This window comes from Enhydra lutris, unplaced genomic scaffold (assembly GCF_002288905.1).
Source record: "Enhydra lutris kenyoni isolate GAN:26980312 unplaced genomic scaffold, ASM228890v2 scaffoldscaffold27, whole genome shotgun sequence".
NCBI classification, from domain to species: domain Eukaryota; kingdom Metazoa; phylum Chordata; class Mammalia; order Carnivora; family Mustelidae; genus Enhydra; species Enhydra lutris.
The window spans coordinates 15,766,136-15,785,335 of record NW_019154111.1 but is presented as its reverse complement, the minus strand read 5'-3'; positions in this window follow the sequence as shown (position 1 = coordinate 15,785,335).

The window sequence follows — 19,200 nt, the reverse complement described above, 5'->3', positions numbered from 1 at the left end:
GGGTTACAGTGAATCTTGGTGCTGGAATTGTGCAAAAGCCACTGAAGTTGAACTGTGTCCTACAGTTATGAAAATTCTTGGGAGAAACTTCTTTATGACTTAGTTTCGTGAAAATTTGTGCCTTTTCCAATTAATGAATTTGCTTTCTGTTTTGGACACTGTGATTTACATCGCCGATCACCTTTCTCTCTCACCATTGGCTAGAAGTAAGCTTTAGGTTTATTAGGGTTCTACTCTTAGCAAATATAAAGTTTCCATGGTGTAAATCAGTTCTAGTTCCATGTAGAGTCTCAGCCCATGTCTGATCCCGGCCTAACCCTTTTCATCTATTTCCAGTGTTTGGCATCTTGCATCATTTTATCTACATTAAACACTGTTGTAACTCCACTTTTATCAAAAACATTTTTTTAACTAAAATGAGAGGTGAAAAGATGGTAACTTTTCTAAAAGAAAATGTTTGTTTTTCAGCAACCAGTTATTAGAAGGTAGAGGTTGGGAATAATACTTAACACAATATCAGTGTATCTGTACATAACACTCTCAATAGGAAAGCAAAATATAAATAAAATCAATTGAGAGCTTTCCATTTCTACATAAAGAAACTAGCTACATAGAGACCAGTTTCAGTCAACAAAGCACTTTTGAAATCTGATTTTTACTCAATATAGTTTAACTAGAAGTATACCTATAGACTCAGTTAATATAAAGTTGTACCTACTTTTAATAGCTTAGATATGATTTAATAAAAGCTCAAATCTTCTCTTCTACCCAACACTGTCATCAAATCCATAAGAAGCTGCAGTTCTCTTTTCTTAGTTTTGAGTACACACAAAGACAGAGTATACATTTCACCTAAAATGGCTTGAGTTTAAAGAATATTAGGTTATACAAGATACTGCTATATTAAATTTTGATGCTATTATGATTATATTATATGAATAGAATGATTTTCAAAATGATATTAGAGAAAATTTACATTTAATCTAGCCCTTTTCTGGTTATGTTGATCATACTAATTTTCTAGTTTCATCAGAGCTATCTTAATTACATTTCCTAAAAGGAGTTAAAACATCTGTTTAACAGGATAATTTAAAAATATATTTTAAGGGACCCCTCGGTGGCTCAGTGGGTTAAGCCTCTGCTTTCAGCTCAGGTCATGATCCCAGGGTCTTGGGATCGAGTTCCACATCGGGCTCTCTGCTCAGCGGGGAGCCTGCTTCTCCTCTCTCTCTGCCTGTCTCTCTGCCTACTTGTGATCTTTCTGTCAAATAAATAAATAAAAATCTTTAAAATATATATATATATATATATAGTTTTTAAGGGAAAAAGTATGAGGATAATGCGGTATCATATTGTATCTACGACTAATCAAAGTCATTTTGAAGATAAAGGAGGAAAATGTACTTTATAGTGATAATCCATCAACTAGCCGTATGAGTCAGATAGTATAATAAATTGTCATTTGGTAACGTATCTCCTCTCAGCTATCATTACACACCACTTATACATTTTATTAAACTAAAAGACATATTTAGATCTTGTCCATTTCATATAATGAAAGTACTTACTGTATATCTCTTGGACTTTAAACATAGCTTGACCCATATGAAAAGGCCAGTAAGAAACATCTATTTCACATAAGGGAACTGTAGCAGTAATTTCATGCATTTTTTCCAAGGAGAAATGGAAGATATTTAGGAACTTATTAATTATTCCTTTGCTAAGCCCATTAGTCCCACCTGACATACAGAAATTTAAAACCAGTAGCTTTGCTAATGCTTCGCAAGAAACTTCTTGTAGATATGACCTTGCTGAAGTTACTTTACTCACTGCATTCCCTACCCTTGACAAGAGTTAAATGGTAGTATGACCCTATGAGATGATGTCTTCAAGACAAATTGTTTCTAAATATCATTGTTATTATTATATGGCAGCTATGCCTTTCCAAAATTGCTTTTTTGAACTTTAAATACCCAGATTTAGAATCTGCCCAGCAGTTGCTATTAACCAAGATTATAAAAAGTGAAAACAGCAGACTTGTGCTCTAAGACCAAGATTGAAATAGTTTGCATTTACTGCAAATCCGCCAGCACTATAATCTGTGCATTTCAGGTTCCCTTTTTTCTTTTTTCTGGAATTTCACTTGCTCTTTAAAAGTACCAGGTTTTTTTTTTTTCCACTTGTTGAAATGTCTATCAGTAATTATTTGATCAGTGAGTAAAAGTTCAGTGAAAAATATACTCAAGGGGCACCTGGGTGGCTCAGTGGGTTAAAGCCTCTGCTTTTGGTTCAGGTCATGATCCCAGGGTCCTGGGATCGAGCCCCGCATTGGGCTCTCTGCTCAGCAGGGAGCCTACTTCCCTCTCTCTCTCTGCCTGCCTTTCTGCCCACTTGTGATCTCTGTCTGTAAAATAAATAAATAAAATCTTAAAAAAATATATATATATATATACTCAAAAGTTTAGAGTTGACTTAATATGAAAATTATAATAATAAATCTAGATGTGTTAAAATTCCATACTGAAATAGTATTATAAGCACTTAATCTCAGATTATTATGACAAGCAAGAAGAAATAAAATGCATCTGTAAAAATAATATAAAGCAGTCAAACAAAAAGAGAAACATAATTCAAGCAATAGATCTTAAAAATCAATGTAATAAGGAAAAAAGAAGTCTAGTTCCGGAAGCTTACCACAGGTCTTTAAATTGCCCCAATTTGCCAAAGTCATAGTGGTAAGGTGACCAAATTCTTAGAATTCCAATACAACTGTATTAGTTTCATGTGGCTGCTGGGAAAAAATACCCAAACTTGGTGGCTTAAAAGAGCAGAAATTCATTATTTCACAGTCCTGGAGGTCAGAAGTCTGAATCCGGTATCACCAGGCTGAAGTCAAGATGTCAGCTGAACCAGGAACCCTTTGGATGCTCTAGGAGAATCCATTCCTTGCTTTCTCCAGCTTCTGGTGTCTGTTGGCATTCCCTGGCTAATGGCTACATCCCTCCATCTCTGCTCTGTCTCCACATGTCTTCACATCTTCTACTCTTAGATCTATGTGAACTCTTTGCTTTTCTCTTATAAAGGATACCTGTGATGGCATTTAGACTGATAATCAGGGTAGTCTCCCTATCACAAAAGCCTTTATTTAATCACATTTGCAAGCATCCTTTTTCCAAATAAGGTAACATTTACATGGTCTAGTGCTTAGGACCTCTTATCTTCAAGAGGCCATTTTTCAGCCTACCATGACTATGAAATTTGAAAAGAAGCATGGTCATGTTTTTTTTTTTTTTTTTTTTGGAGAAGAATAAGAAATTATTGCTAGGGTGAAACTGCTGAAATGTTGAAAGGTCTTAAAATGTTGAAGGTCTTAAAAAAGTGAAGTTCAGTGACTATGCATTGGATTAAGCAAATGTCCCACAGGATAAAGGCCTCAGTGTTACTACACCTGTTTGCTGGATGGAGTCAATTCTGGTACATGAGGCATTTGACAAGTTCCTTAGAAGAGAGAACAGGGTCCGGGCTTTTTATAAGCAATTACACTCCAACATTTTAAGCTTTTTCCACCTCTGGCCCTGCCTCCTATGCCACCATTCCCTCAAGCTACAGAAGGATGTGAAGGACACAGATTTTCAGCACTCAATCCAAGAAGAGAAAACAAATAGTTCTAAATATAATTAAAAGAGATTCAAGATTCACTCATGTTTTATCAGATTTAATAAACTGGCCCGAATACTAATAAATTAAAATAAAATACCACCGTGAATGTTGTAATAAAGGAAGGTAGGAGAGGAGGGAGGGAGAGAGGGAGAAGAGAGAGAAAACAACAAAGGGTGCCTGCTAGTGGGAGAAGAGATGTTATTGGAAGACGAAGCTTCACAGATTGGGCCAAAAAATTAAATCCAGCTGCTATTTACAAGCTACTAATCTAAAAACATCCAAATAAAATGACACAAAAATAGAGCTAAATAAATAGGCCAATACATATTAAGTATACAATAGCCAGCAATTATTTATACTTCAGCAATAAATAATTAGAAAATATAATGGAAATAAACCATCCTTGTTAGCGATAACAATATAAAATGACTAGGAATAAGTTTAATAACAATTGTATAAGAGATATCTGTAAAGTATTTTATGTACATTATGTACTTTTTATGGACATAAAATAATATTAACATATACTGAAAGCATTTAACAGTAGCTAATAAAATGCTAAACGTTGCTTTTTACTAAGAATGGTATGATGAGAAAAGACATTTTTTCACATCTACGCTTTCCATCAGAGAAATTCTGGTTTGTTTGAAAAGATCAGTAACCCTCCAGCCTGGATAGTGGCGAATTATTACAATATTATAGATAAACCCAAGGAAATGAGCTAAGAAAGAAAACTACATAAATGGGAATGTGGGAAGGTTGTTATTTATCTAAGACCAAAATATATTTTGTGACCAAGTTGTAAAATATTGTTTTAATTCTGAGAAAGACAGTTTAGTTTATAAAGCATTAGTTGAGTTCAGTCCAATTAACTTTTGTTTTGGTAAGTTTGCAACCTGATAGTCAAAAAACTGTTATAAATTATCTGAATATTCAGTAAGGCGTTGGAAAGGTTTATTTTTGCTTGTTCATTTTAAAGATTTACTTATTTATTTGAAAGAGAGAGGAGAAAGCATGCGAGTGGTGGGGAGGAGCAGAGGGAACGGGAGAGAGAGAGAATCCTCGAGAAGACTCCTTTCTGATCATGGAGTTCAATGTGGGGCTCAATCCCAGGACCCTGAGACCATGACCTGAGCCAAAATCAAGTCAGCTGCTTAACCAACTGAGCCACAGCTACCATGAAAGGTTAATTTTTGTATCTTAATGAACACAGTGGAGAACTGTTAAGCAGTCTGGCATGTGAATGTGTAGATTCATATATTTTGATAACCATAACAGAAAGAAATTTGATTATTTGGTGTTAAGCTGGAGTAAACTCTCTTAGGGCAGAGTGAAGTGTATTCTTTTCATTTTTTTTTGTTCAAAATTTTAACATTTTACTCAAATAAATATGTAGGAGGCTTTTTATAAATATGTATCAGAAATCCCATCTCATAATCTTTATCAAACATAATCTTTGATCAAATATAATCTTTAATCCAGTAATTATTTTGAAATTAAAATATGAAATGAAGTATATTTATTCTTGTATTTAAGCCAACATTTGGTATAAGGGGAAACTTAGCTAAGCTAGGATTGCCCATATAGTCAGCTTTAACCATAAGTTTTGGTGTAGGGGATTCTTCAATCTTTCTTAGATGTGTGATTATCTACATTAATCATTTAGAGTTATATATGTCAGAGAATTCCTGTGTGTACCATAATAGGCACAGCTATAAAAAAGAGAGGGCATGATATTATAGAGAAGAAGGATTTTATTTTATTTTTTAACTTTTAGATTTTTTATTGACATAATGGATGTATAACATTGTATACATTTAAGATGTACATGTTAATTTGCTACATTTATATATTTTAATAGGATTGCCTTTGTAGCAATAATTATCTATTACATTACATAATCCTCTTAGAAGAAAGATTTTAGATGGGAGACAGGAAGTCACCACTAACAAGCTTCACCAATACCCTTTTTTGCCTTCCTCTGGGAATTTGAATACCATTATTTAAAAAACATTACCTAAGATTTCATTCATTTGGACTGGGCAGTTGCTAGACTCAAACAATATTTGCAAGTACTTGTATCTCACTAACATTTATAATACGTATGTTCATAATAATAATTTTAATGTAACATTTACAATATAGTATGCATTAACATTTGTAACTCAAATATCTGACAGAAGACTTATGCCTAGAATATATTAAGAGCTTTTCCATTTTAGTAAAAAGCAACAAACTATCCAAAAAATGAGCCTACTATTTGAAAAGACACTAAAGAAAAGAACATATAGAATAGGATATAAGCATATCAGTTTATGTTCAACATCATTAATAATAAGGTAATCGCATATTAAAACCTCAATGAAAGAGAGAAGTCAAACTCTTTACAAAGATTGAGTTTTTAAAAAACTAACAATACCATGTGTTGATGAAGGTGAGGAGCAAGTAGAAATTTCACACATTTCTATTAAAAATGTAAAATGATACAGCTTGCAAGTTCGATAATTCTTTAACTGGTTTAGTATATACTAACCATATGACCCAGTCATTCTATGCCTAGATTTTAACCAAGAGATTTTAAAACCTCCGAACATACAATCTTGCGTGGGACTGTCCATAACACATAACACATATATTCATTATAGCCCAAAACCAGAAACAACCATGATGAACTGCACCAATTTAATGGTGAGTGAGTTTTATATAGTGGCATATTCCTCAGCAATAAAAATAACAAACTGCTGGTATACATAACAACATGGAATAATATCAAAAACATTATGCTGAGCAAAGTAAGCCAGATACAAAAGAGTATGTACTGTATTCTTTCATTTATGTAAAACTAGAGAAGAAAAACTTAAAGTGTCAGAAGTCAGATCAGTAGTTGCTCAGGTCGAGGAGTCAGAGTGTTGCCTGAAAGAGGGAAGACACAAATCAACATTTTGTGGGGATGAAAATATTATATGTCTCTCTTGTGGTGGCAGTTCTATGTGGTATGTATTTGTCAAAAGTCATTGAAACACACCTAAAATGTATTTTATTGTATGCAAAATATACACGAATAAAGTTGATTGATATAAAACACCTTTTATAATAGCATCAAAAACATAATATACTTAGGGATAAATTTAACACAAGATTTACAAGACCTCTGCACTGAACACTTGAAAACATTGCTGAATTTTAAGAAGAGCAAAGTAAGTGAGAAAAATATCATGCTAATTTTTTAGAACATTCAATATTGTTCAAATTTAGAGTGTTTTTTCAAACTGATGTATAGATTCAGTGTAATCCAAAACAAAGATTAACATGATTTTTTGGTAGAAATTGACAAGCTGGTGTTAAAATTCAAATGGGAATATAAAAAACATAGAATAGCCAAATAATAATAATAAAGAACGGTATTGGAAAACTTGTACTACCTGCTTTCAAGATGTACTATACAGCTGCCATAATTGAGACAGTGTGATATTGGCCAAAAAGAAATAGAACAGTGAAAATAATTTAAATGTAGAAATAGACCCATGTGTAATATAGTAAACTGATTAATAGCGAAAACAGTAGTCCTGGATACAATTCAAAAAATGGTGTTGAAACCACCAGATATTTATATGGGAGTAAAATGAATATTGATTTTCTTTCTCACATCATACATAAATTTTAATTTGGCAAAATCATAGATGTAAAGCTAAAACTAAATCTATAAAGCTTCTACCAGAAAACACAGGAGATTATCTTTGAGATTTTGTGTCAGGCAACCTTTTTTTTTCTTTAGATAAGTTACATAAAGAACTAAGCATAAAGGAAATCATTGATAAATTAGACTTTATCAGAATTAAAAACTTCTCAACAAAAGTCACTGTTTAGAAAATGCATAAGAAAGCCATATTGAGAGAAGATTTTGATGTAGGTGTATCTGACAAAGGACTTGTACTCCTAATATAAGGAACTTATCCCTTATAGTAAAGAAATGATGTAATGTAAAATAATATAATAATAATGTATTCCTTAATACACGTATTACATGGAGCACTGGTGTGGTGCATAAACAATGAATCTTGGAACACTATAAAAATAAATAAAAATAAAACATGGAAAAAAAATAATGTAACACAATATAAAAGAAATGATCCAGTTTAAAAGTGGGCAAAATACATGAGCATATATGTCACATGAAGGACAAATATGCACATGAAAAAGTGTTCAACATTAGTCATCAGGTGAAATGCAAATTTAAATCACAATGTACCTTCATGCTGCCACAAGAATGTTTAAAACTTAGACATTAAAAATGAAAGGCAACACCAAAAGTCAGTATGGATGTAGAATAACCCAAGTTCTGGTTGGTGACAGCAGTGTAAAATATTTTAACCATCCCAGAAAATTCTTGGGCAAGTTCCTATCAAGTTAAACATACCTTATAATGCAGCCCTTTCACTCCTAGGTATTTACCCAAGAGAAATGAAAACATCTGTCCCCAAAGTATCTTGTCCACGAATGTCCTTAGCAGCCTTATTCATAGTCCAAAACTGAAAAGAACTCCGTATTCATCAACAGGAGAATAATGTATCCTTGAAATGTAATACAACTCATCAGTATGTAAAAGAACAAATTACTAATAAGAGACACAGGAAAGACTCTCATAGACATCATGCTGAGTAAAAGAAACTGCACAAAGACCATACGAATTTCAGTAACAAGTAAAATTAATCTATGGTGATAGAAATCAGAAAAATAATGTTCTGAGGTAGGTGGAACTATGGGTTTGAAAAGGCAACTTTTGGGGGGGTAAATTAATATTCCAAATCTTAATTGGGGTGTGGTTAGATAAGTGCATTATTTGTCAGAATTCATAAAGCCATACTTGTAATGTTTGTGAATTTCACTGTCATTTATACTTCTTTTAAAAATAAAGAAGTGCTTAAGATTCAGCTCCTTTGGATTACGCATTTCCAGGGAAACTAGCTGTAGTGTGGAATTTATGTATGAAAGACAAACTGTAAGAGGAGTGGGAGCAGCACCACTGCATGTAGATGTTGTAACAAAGAAACATTGGCAGAACTTTTTCAGAGTTCCTGCAAGGCTCAGGACAACCAGGAAACAGCACCAGCAGGCAGAGCCCCCTGATGTGCAGTAATCAGAGGCGAGATGGCTCATTTCAAACAAAGAACTGAAAACTAACCCTCAATAAATTTTTGCTGAATTGAAGTAACTTTTTAACAGACTATGAAGAATAGTAAAACTGTTTCAGTGAAGACTTTAGAAAAGCTAAACATTAACAACTTTTTTTTAAAACACATGAAAACTTTTCAGTCTTCAACTAATTTATAATTGGTAATAATTACATTCAAATATTGTTGATTTTATTAAACAAATAAGCGCTAAATGTTTCTCTGTTAATATAGATAGATAAAAATAGGTACTGAATCATTAAGAATTACACTGTTACGAGATGACTTAGGTAAGAGCAGAAAGAGTACTCTATATTTTATTTTGGGGGGGGATTATTTTAATTCTGTTTACCAACTTCTGAAAGTGTATAAACCTTTTCAAGTGCCCACACTTAGTTTCTTTACAGTATTATTGTATCAAGACTCCACTTCCTTTTCCTTAACTGGAATAAAAGTCATTGAAGCTAAGACTTACTGAGGGGCAAAAATTATTTCTGATACCTGCAGGCTGTTTATTATTACTTCCCTATTCAATCTCTTAATTCTCCTGTTACTTGCCTTTCTTCCTTTTCTCTTTTAAAACTGATTTCTAAAACTGATTTTTCTTAGTTTTCATTTCACATATGAAGCACTAAAAAGTTCCCAAGACACATGCTGTTTTTTCCATTTCTTCCTCCCAACAATATGGGTATCTCTCACACATAGTGATGATTTTGAAAGTCTATTACATGCACACTGTTGATGAATAAATCTAGCTGAATTGCATTTGTATGCCATACCTCACTGGGTGGGGTGTGGAGGTGGGGGTGTGGAGAATATGCTGACCTAAAACATAACCTCAGTCTAATGGGGGGGGGGGGTGGAAACGGGAACAAATCCCGATGAGGAAACATTCTACAATATACTTGACCAGTACTCAAAACTGCCTAGGTCGTCAAAAAACCAGAAGTCTGAGAAACTATCACAGACAAGATGAACCTAATGACACATGACAAACTAAGCTTAATAGGATATCCTGGTTGGGATCCTGGAACATACAAAGAGTATTAGGTAAAAAAAAAAAAGAAGGAAATCTAAATAAAAATATGGATTTCAATAATAATGTACCAATATTGTTTCAGTCATTGAAATGGATGTGACTTACTAATATAAGATGATAATGGGGGTAAATGGATGTGGAGGATAGTGAGTATATCTGTATCTCTATCATCTTTCTGCAAATCTAAAACTATCTTAAAATAAGTTTATCTCAGAAAAGAAGTACAGGGAGAGTTGCTTTAATGGGAGCTATCTCCTTCTCTTGTCCTTTGTCAGTGTTCCTCTTTTGATTCGGCAGTGGATTGCTTTGTTCGCTTATTTGTTGGTTTGGACCAGCTGTGGTTCAGTGGTGATTGTTCAGCTTCAGGTTTTGGGCCTCCATATTTATTACAATTTCTGTGTTTTTCTCAATTCCTAAATCTGCCTTTAAGCAGGGGTTTGACTCGTAGTCCATGAGTGGTATGGTCTTTCAGTGTCCAAACTGAAAGAATTCAGATCATGCATAATTACATTAAATATTCCCCAGCATTTTATTTATATATATCTATATAACATACAGATATATATAACATGTCAAGGGTACATTCATTTTGGGTACTGAAAGAATTGTGCAGCCCATAAGTACACATGAGATTAGACCAGATTAACTATTTCATATTGAAAGAGATCTGGTACTTGCAGAAATTCTCTCCAGGGGTCAGGTCCTCTCTGGAAGGACCTGCCCCCATGCTTGCTGAGAAAAACAGGTATCATTTTGTGTGGTGCTGTGAGAGCAAGGAGGATAGATTGCCATGAGAACTTCGTGCCTGCTCAGGATACAACTCACATTCACTTCCCACAGAATTCTTTATAAGAAAACGAATGGAGTCAATGAAGGCACATACCTGCTCAGTCCTGACATTAGCAGATAAAATTTCTGTGAATCTCCGCTCTTCATCCAAATCTCCATGAAGCCAGAATTGTTTACTCAGAATAAACAGAGACCTCTTATTCTGTCTGCATATTAGAATCCTTTCCGGAGCTTCTAAAATTGCCAATGCCTGGGCTCCACCCAAGGCTGATCAGAATCTCTGGGTGGGGAGGACAGGGTACAAGCTTCAGGAGTTGTTTAAATCCTCCAGGCAATTCTAACATGCATGAAGGTTTGAGAGCACTTGAGGTAGACCAAGCTTTAAATCCCTATGAGCCTAGAAGTGAAGCTACTTGTATGGGAAATGCATATAGGATTTCCCCTGATCCTAATTTTAAGCTTTTGCAACTTTCAATTTAAAAAGAAAAAATAAAAATAAAAACAGAAAAGAAATAAAACCCACAGCCACATATGAAAACCAGAGAAAATGCTCTGGGGACATTCTCGAATCTAGGGAAGAGTGACTTTAAAAATGTTTGTATGTAAGATTCTCTTTCTCTCATCTCTTTCTTTTGTTTGAGCTTCCTGATATAATTAGGCAGAGGCATATTTCTGACTTCTAAAAGAGTAAAAAATCAATTATGACTAGAGCTACAGAGCCAAAAGAGGACCTGGGTGAGTAAAAGGGATAGTATAACTGGTTCTTGAAATCATACAGACTAGAGAATATCCCTCAGGCATTCTGTGTGCTCAGTAATGCCAACACCCCTGACATGACTGTGTTCCTAAATATAAAAATTATAGGTCATTTACACAGATAATAAAAAAGCCCCAGACACAAGATTCCAGGAATCACCAAGCAGTACTGAGATTATTGGATCTACGTAGAATTGAAACCTTATGCTCTCCAAGACAATTAGCATTAAAGCAGAATGGGAGGTGATTTACGGTGACATCCAACTTTAAGCAGAATGAGAATTTTAAAATGTTTTTATAAACCTTTGCAAGTATGACAGTTTGATTCTGCACATTTTATTTCACTGTTGTAATCCAGAGATGGCATGTTTCTGTGATCTTTTCTTAGGGAAATTAGTATCATTGAATACATAGTGAATAGAGGCACTAAATGAACCTATATTCTTAAAAGCTGTTTACAGATTAGAACAGAGCTAGCAATATGTACATCTTAGTATACAACCTGCTTTCTAAGACAAATAGAATCAGGTTATCCCAAGCCACATCTGCCTTTAAGCAGATGTTTGATTCAAAGTCCATGAGCGGTATAGTTTTTCACTGTCCAAACTGAAAGAATTCAGATCATGCATTAGCACACCAAAATTTGAAATTTGTTACCTAATAATTTTCAGAACTTACTAAAATAAATATGAGATAGCAAACAGATATTTTATCAAACCAGTTTATCTTCTATACTGTGGAAGATTCTTTAAATGCAGCCAAAAGAGTGTGTTTGGCCAGGAAAAGAACCACTAATTATCTGTAAATTCACAATGATCTTTAAATTTTCAAAGTAAATGGTTCTCAGGGGGACACTTGTCCTTCTAGCTCCAGATGCTCCAAAAACTATAACAAACTGCAAGTAGTTGGGTGACTCCTGAGAAATATGATAAATTTGGATTAATGTCCGTTGAGGATAAATCTCGCTGGGAATATCTTTTCTCCTCTCTCCTAGATACCAATTATATTTAATCAGTTGTAAAATATATAGAAATATAAGATAGTTCTCTCTCTCCTTGGTAGGTTAGACTGATTTTTCTGCCCCGAAATACTCATCGCGTACCATCCACCTAAGTGTCTTGTAGCTCTCAATAAATACTTTATGAATTAGAAAATGACTACAAAAATGGATATTTTGCCTTCGAGATCTCAAATAATCTTAACCTAAACTCATCAGTTTAACAATAAACAATTATAAAAGATCTGCCACATGACAGGCGCTCTGCTGGGTTCTAGGGACACAGAGTTGAATTAGAGGTTTGTTTTTTTTTTTTTAAGATTTTATTTATTTATTTGACAGAGATCACAAGTAGGCAAGAGAAGCAGGCAAGGAGAGAGAGGAGGAAGCAGGCTCTCCGCGGAGCAGAGAGCCCAATTTGGGGATTGATCCCAGGACCCCGGGATCATGACCTGAGCCGAAAGCAGAGGCCCCAACCCACTGAGCCACCCAGGCGCCCTGAATAAGAGGTTTTTAAACACATTTCAGAAAAGAAACTTCTTGTCATAAGATATTCATAATATTCCTCAATGTCTAATAGCTAGCTGATAGCAAACAAGTATTTCATATGTCTAATTTCTGCAGATGCCTAATTTATTTCTACCTACCTCAGAAAAGTACAGTTGAGAAAGTATTAGAACCGCTTATGAGTAATCTGTGGTCAATGTCAGTAGAAGGTGCTGCTTAAATGAATTGGGGGAAATCAGAGGGGGGGAAAAACTGAGGGTTTTGGAGGCGAGGGAGTTGGGGGGTTGGGTGAGTCTGGTGGTGGGTATTAAAGAGGGAACATATTGCATGGAGCCCTGGGTGTGGTGCATAAACAATGAATCTTGGAACACTGAAAAAAATAAAATAAAAAATTTTTAAAAAGTGATTAAAAAAAAGAAGAAGTTGAGTTCAAATTCTGATTCCTTTGCTAACTATGGTTTCGATCAAGTGTCTTAATATTCCTAAACTATAATTTCCTAACCTGTAAAGGGGGAAAATAATGATCATACATGTTTCATAGGGTTATGGTGACAATGAACTGGGACCATCTCTATCTAAAACAAATTAAACACTTAATAAAAGCTACTGCTGTTATATTCAGTGGTAAGACCAGTTTTTCAAAACAGACTCAAGGGTGGTGATTTGTTTGCAGGTAGATGAGACTAGTTTGAGGCTGTGTTTGTAGAGCAACTTACATGAGATTGAGAAAATGTCCTTATTCGTGTCAGAACAAAGGATAAAACTGATGGAGTTGAAGGGGTATTTAAAGCTCCACCAGGCACTAAGCTTCTGTCACTGTTGTTATTTATTACTTTAGGTTACCACTTCATGAGGAGTGAGGAAACAGACGTCGTGCTTAAACTCTGATAATAGCCAAAAACTTTCTGTGTTTTTAGAGTAGTGGAAAGAGAATTGATGATGAACATGAAAACGCTCCCCCACCATACTCCTGATGATTTAAATGAGAATTCTAAGGAATATGAGAAGCCTCAGTAGGAAATCTCACTGCCAGCACTTACTCACTCATTCATTTATTCACTCACCCCTTTGTTCATTCGTAAATAAAAGAGCAGTAGTAGCAATGTCTATGAGGAACATTGAGAAGTACACATTTCTGTCTCGCACTAGCACTATTATAATGACTGAATTAAAATCTAACATATGGGGGGGGGGAGTTTTCTTTAACCTCCTGCTGGGACAGGAAGAAAGAACCGGTGGCTGAGGAGGCTGTTTCCTGAAAAAGAGAAAAAGACCATGAAAAGTCTGTGGCAATCAGCGGGTGATTCCATCAGTGACTTCTTGTGATTGCACGCAGTAGGGAGAAGTAGCAGGAGAGAATTTTAAATTAAATATAGGTTGATTTTCTTGAACATTTTTAGAACATACTCCATAATTAAATATAAATGATGAAAAGGATGAGAAGGGCAAAAACTGACAGAAACCACAAGTGGCAATTTAAAACTATTAACTGCATTGCAGGGTCAAACGTGGCCCATATAAGTGCCTCTTAGCATAGGAATGTCTCCTGAAGACACATCCTTGCAACAAAACTTCACATTTCACTCTATAGTTGTAGAAGTATTATTTTGCTACCATGTCTCACTCATATAAATATATATATACATATATATATATATATATAAAATTTTAACCTGCTAGCATTGCCTTGTCACTCATTTCTGAGCCCTATCACTCAGGCAGTGAATTGTTAACAATTGCCAGCTTTGCCACCATCACCAACCAGTAGCGTTCCCTGCGTTTCCCAGATATTCTAAACTCTTTACCCTTCTGGGGACACATTTGCACTGTGGGGGCCCCCACTTTGAAATGACGAGCTCTGAACACAGTTGGAGCAGCATTTGTGAACCTCTCCATTCTCCTGTGACGTTTCCCTGTTGTCTATGCATCTTGTTAGTGCTATGCTTGAATCCACACCATTAGAGCAGTGACACAGCTGCTGTCATTCTCAGTTATCCAGGGCTCTGGCGAAGACAGATCAACTCAGAGAAAAAGCCTCTGCCCCCCATTTTATCATCCAGAGACAAAAACTTAAATACATACAACCAATTATTTGAAGTCTTCCCACAGCTCATAGAATAGGGCCAGTGGCTCTTCCAAACTCAGAAAAAGAGCTGAACTAAGGAGGATAGGACAGGACAGGGCTGATCAAAAGTAACATTCAGACAGGAAGGACCAATTAGGATGACGGCTGGAAGGGAATTCAAGACACCAGAGAAATAGGTGTTTCTTCATCATTTTTTCTTTTTAATTTGAGAAAATATTACAAGTAAGAAATCCATTAATATCCACAATGCAGTGAGTTTTTGTTATAATTTTAAACATATATCTTTTATATCATTTCAGGCAAAAAAGCAGGGATTGTGCCCAATATATGTGTAATGAATTAAAGTATGTAAGAGTTTATTTAAATTAGCAAGGAAAAGGTGAAAATGTCTTTCGTGGATTTAACAGCACTTTTTTTTTTTTTAAGATTTTGTTTATTTGACAGAGAGAGACACAGTGAGAGAGGAAACACAAGCAGAGGGAGAAGGGAAAGGGAGGAGAAGCAGGACTCCCGCCAAGCAGGGAGCCCGATGTGGGGCTCGATCCCAGGATCCTGGGATCTGGACCTGAGCCAAAGGCAGACACTTAACAACTGAGCCACGTAGGTGCCCTTGCACTATTGATGATAAAAATTTTTAACTAATTTGGAGGCTAGTTTCTTTTATGAGATGGGTTTTGAGATCAAAGATAATTTGAATGTTTAAATTTAGGTAAGGAAATACTTGACAATGAGTAAAGGCACTCTAAACATTAGTTCTCAAACATGGCTGCATTTTGGAATCACTGGGGAGCTTTAAAAACTATTTTATGCCAGTGTAAGAGTGAAAAAACACTGTCAGTTAAATGATCTTCATAAATTGTATGGTACATCCCTGATATCAGAGAGATTAAATATGGAAAAATAGTGAGGTCTCCAACTGAGCACAATTATAATGTTGGCTTTGGAGGTTAGTAGCCGGGGAAATAATCTATCAAAATTTGGCCTAACATTGGGAAAATGGAATAGTGAATAGTGAATACAAAGCCAAAGCAGCTATAAAGAAGTTTATTTTTCTTCTCTGTGTTGTTAAACTTTCTCAGAAAATGTTGTTTCACATCTCAGTGTGCCCAGACAGCTCTATTTCTTAGCCGGTTACGAACAAAGTGGGCAGGATTACTTTTACACAATTATATGTGCTTCAAGCGATGAGTATTGTCACATTTACCTGAAACAGAAGGGTCTCATGGAAAAAGAATGAATTCCTGAACATAATCATGATTCTGTTAGGAAGACAGATGGGAGAGAATGGATTTTGGGTGGGCAGAGACAATGTCCATTACCAGGAACGATCATGGCACCAGGGTTTGTATTAGTTAAAAATTGCAAACAGCTTATATGCCCAGAAAAGGAGGTTTCAAAAAGTATCTAATAGAGATTAGTTGGTTATATAGTTATAACTGCCTATAATAACATGAAAAATGGCTACTAGATGCTAGGTAAAAAGCAACATTTTTTTTCTGTTTTTATATAACGTGTGTCTAAACATATATCAAAACACATGTGGGGGCACCTGGGTGGCTCAGAGGGTTAAGCCTCAGCCTTCGGTTCAGGTCATGATTTCAGGGTCCTGGGATCGAGCCCCGCATCGGACTCCCTGTTCAGCAGGGAGCCTGCTCCCCCACCTCTCTGCCTGCCTCTCTGCCTACTAGTGATCACTGTCAAATAAATAAATAAATAATTTAAACAAACAAAAAAAAGAACTTCAATAAAAACAAAACAAAACACATGTGTATGGAGTGCCTGGGTGGCTCAGTGGGTTAAGCCTCTGCCTTCGGTTCAGGTCATGATCTCAGGATCCTGGGATCAAACCCCGCATCGGGCTCTCTGCTCAGTGGGAAGCCTGCTTCCTCCTCTCTCTCTGCCTGCCTCTCTACCTACTTGTGATTTCTCTTTTTCTCTGTTAAATAGATAAATAAAATCTTTTAAAAAAGTATGTGTATGATATCTATATACACACATATACAAATAGAGACATATTGGTATTTAGGGATTCAATAAATGATACTTTTTTAAATATAAGTAAGTATTGTGGACATACCTTAGAGTGAAAAAGTCTCCTAGGTAATATATGTGTTAAAATATGTATTAGATAATTAAGCTTAATTATACATCTAATATTAAAAAGTAAAATGTTGCAATAATTTAGAATCTATTTGTATGAAAGTGATTATTAAAAACTAGGATAGCTAAATAGAGAAATACATTGCTAATATGAATGTCATGAAAGCACCTTTACTAGACAACTTTAGAAAGAACAAAATATCCCTTTCAAGTCAAGAAGTCTATTTAAATTATTTAATAGTTAAACAATCTCCAGAAATAGGTATTCAATATTATAATTCTATTTTGTTGAAATGTTACATGCTTCATGTTACATCCATAAATGTTATATTATTAAACATATAACTCTTATAAATATATTTAATGTCTAGCTGTTTAATTCAATAGAAGATTTTAGTGATAAGGAAGGAAGTCTCCAAAATCATGAATGGCAGCATCAGAATAAATAATCATAATGACAATAATAATATATATAATTTGAAGAAAAAAAAACAAGTATTAGGAAAAAATGAGATTATCTCCACGCCTATTAAAATCTTCACTTCTACTAACATCTGGTAAAACTGAGCCTTTTATTTGGCTTTATAAATGTAATATGTAAGGACCACATGATCACTCTTGCATAAAACAGTGCCAAGACTTTATTGTTCCAGCGTTATAATCTTAAATGTGTATAACTAGAAGTTATAATAATAAAGTGATTATTTTAAGTAAAAGTCAGATTTATCCTTGTATTATAAAAGTATTATAGAAGTTCAGTTTATAGTGATGATACTTGACTTTACCCTGGTTTTATGTAAATAAAATACGGGTAAATATTTGTGCTAACACTTGACCATCTCACATTGAACCAAATGGGTCTTAGAGGGACTTCTACGATGCATGTATGTCTGTGTATGTATGTACATACATGTATCTATATATTTATTTATATATGTATGTGTATCTTTACATATGGGATATGTTTGTGTGTACCTATATGTATGTGTGTATGCATGTGAGAGAGATATATATATAGGAAGAGACAGCGACAGAGGAGAGAGAAAGGGAGAGAGAGAAAGGAAATTCTCAAAAGCTATGTAAATGTTTAATGGTAAATAAATATCTCTGTGGGGTGTCATCAGTGGAACTTTTATTTCTGGCACACATACTTCTATTTTGAGTATTTTGTTTTTAACATTCATTACATCTCTAATGAAGTAATTTCAATGAAGGGAAAGCACAGCAGACTTTGGTTTTAGAAGGTAAAGGCTAAGTTCTTAGGGAGCTTATTAGAGTATGTTCACACTGGAGCAATCATCCAATTAAGACTGAGAGTAAGGTTAAATCCCATTAGGGCAATTATTCAGTTAATTACTCTGGTGTGAACATAGCCTTAGTTTAAGAGATGTAGAACATGAGCCTGTATCTAAAGGGGAAGAAGGTCAGGGCCATCTCCCCAGCAAACCAATTTAGAAGATTTAAGTGAGCTGTTCCATAAGCCAAGAAAGAATCACTTTTGAGAAATTGGTGTTTAAAAGGAGAGTACACTTAATTAGTACTGGACACAAATCCCAGACACGGACATACCACCAGAGAGAAATGCCAGAAGTGGAGTATTTTTACAGTAGGGTGGCCTTTGGAGCAGTTCAGCATCCTTAAACACAAATTATTTGTTAAATCGTTGATTCTGTTTACTCCTTGCTTTATTCACTACATAAATATTTATTGAGTATTGAACGCAGAGTAAAAATTTGTCTGCAGGGAATGTGCAAGGCAGGCATGAGGGAAGAATCAGAGAAGCCAGGAGATGGAGTGGGTATTTCCTGCAACCTTCTGTTCTGTTTGGATCTAAAATGCAACTTGGGGTCATGGATTCACAACCTTGAGTAATGACCTATAATCACTTTCTTTATTCCCGGAACTATTGTTTTGTTGTTTGTATCTTCTTGGCTATTAGATAGCATCTTTATGTTGCCCACCTCTGGTACTTTATCATACAGACCAAACTACTACTCAATCATGATGCAAAAATCCATATATTTGTTCTTCTATACCACAAGTAGGTTTATAAACTAAGCTCTAAGGGTATTGCCTTTTCTCCTATAATGACATC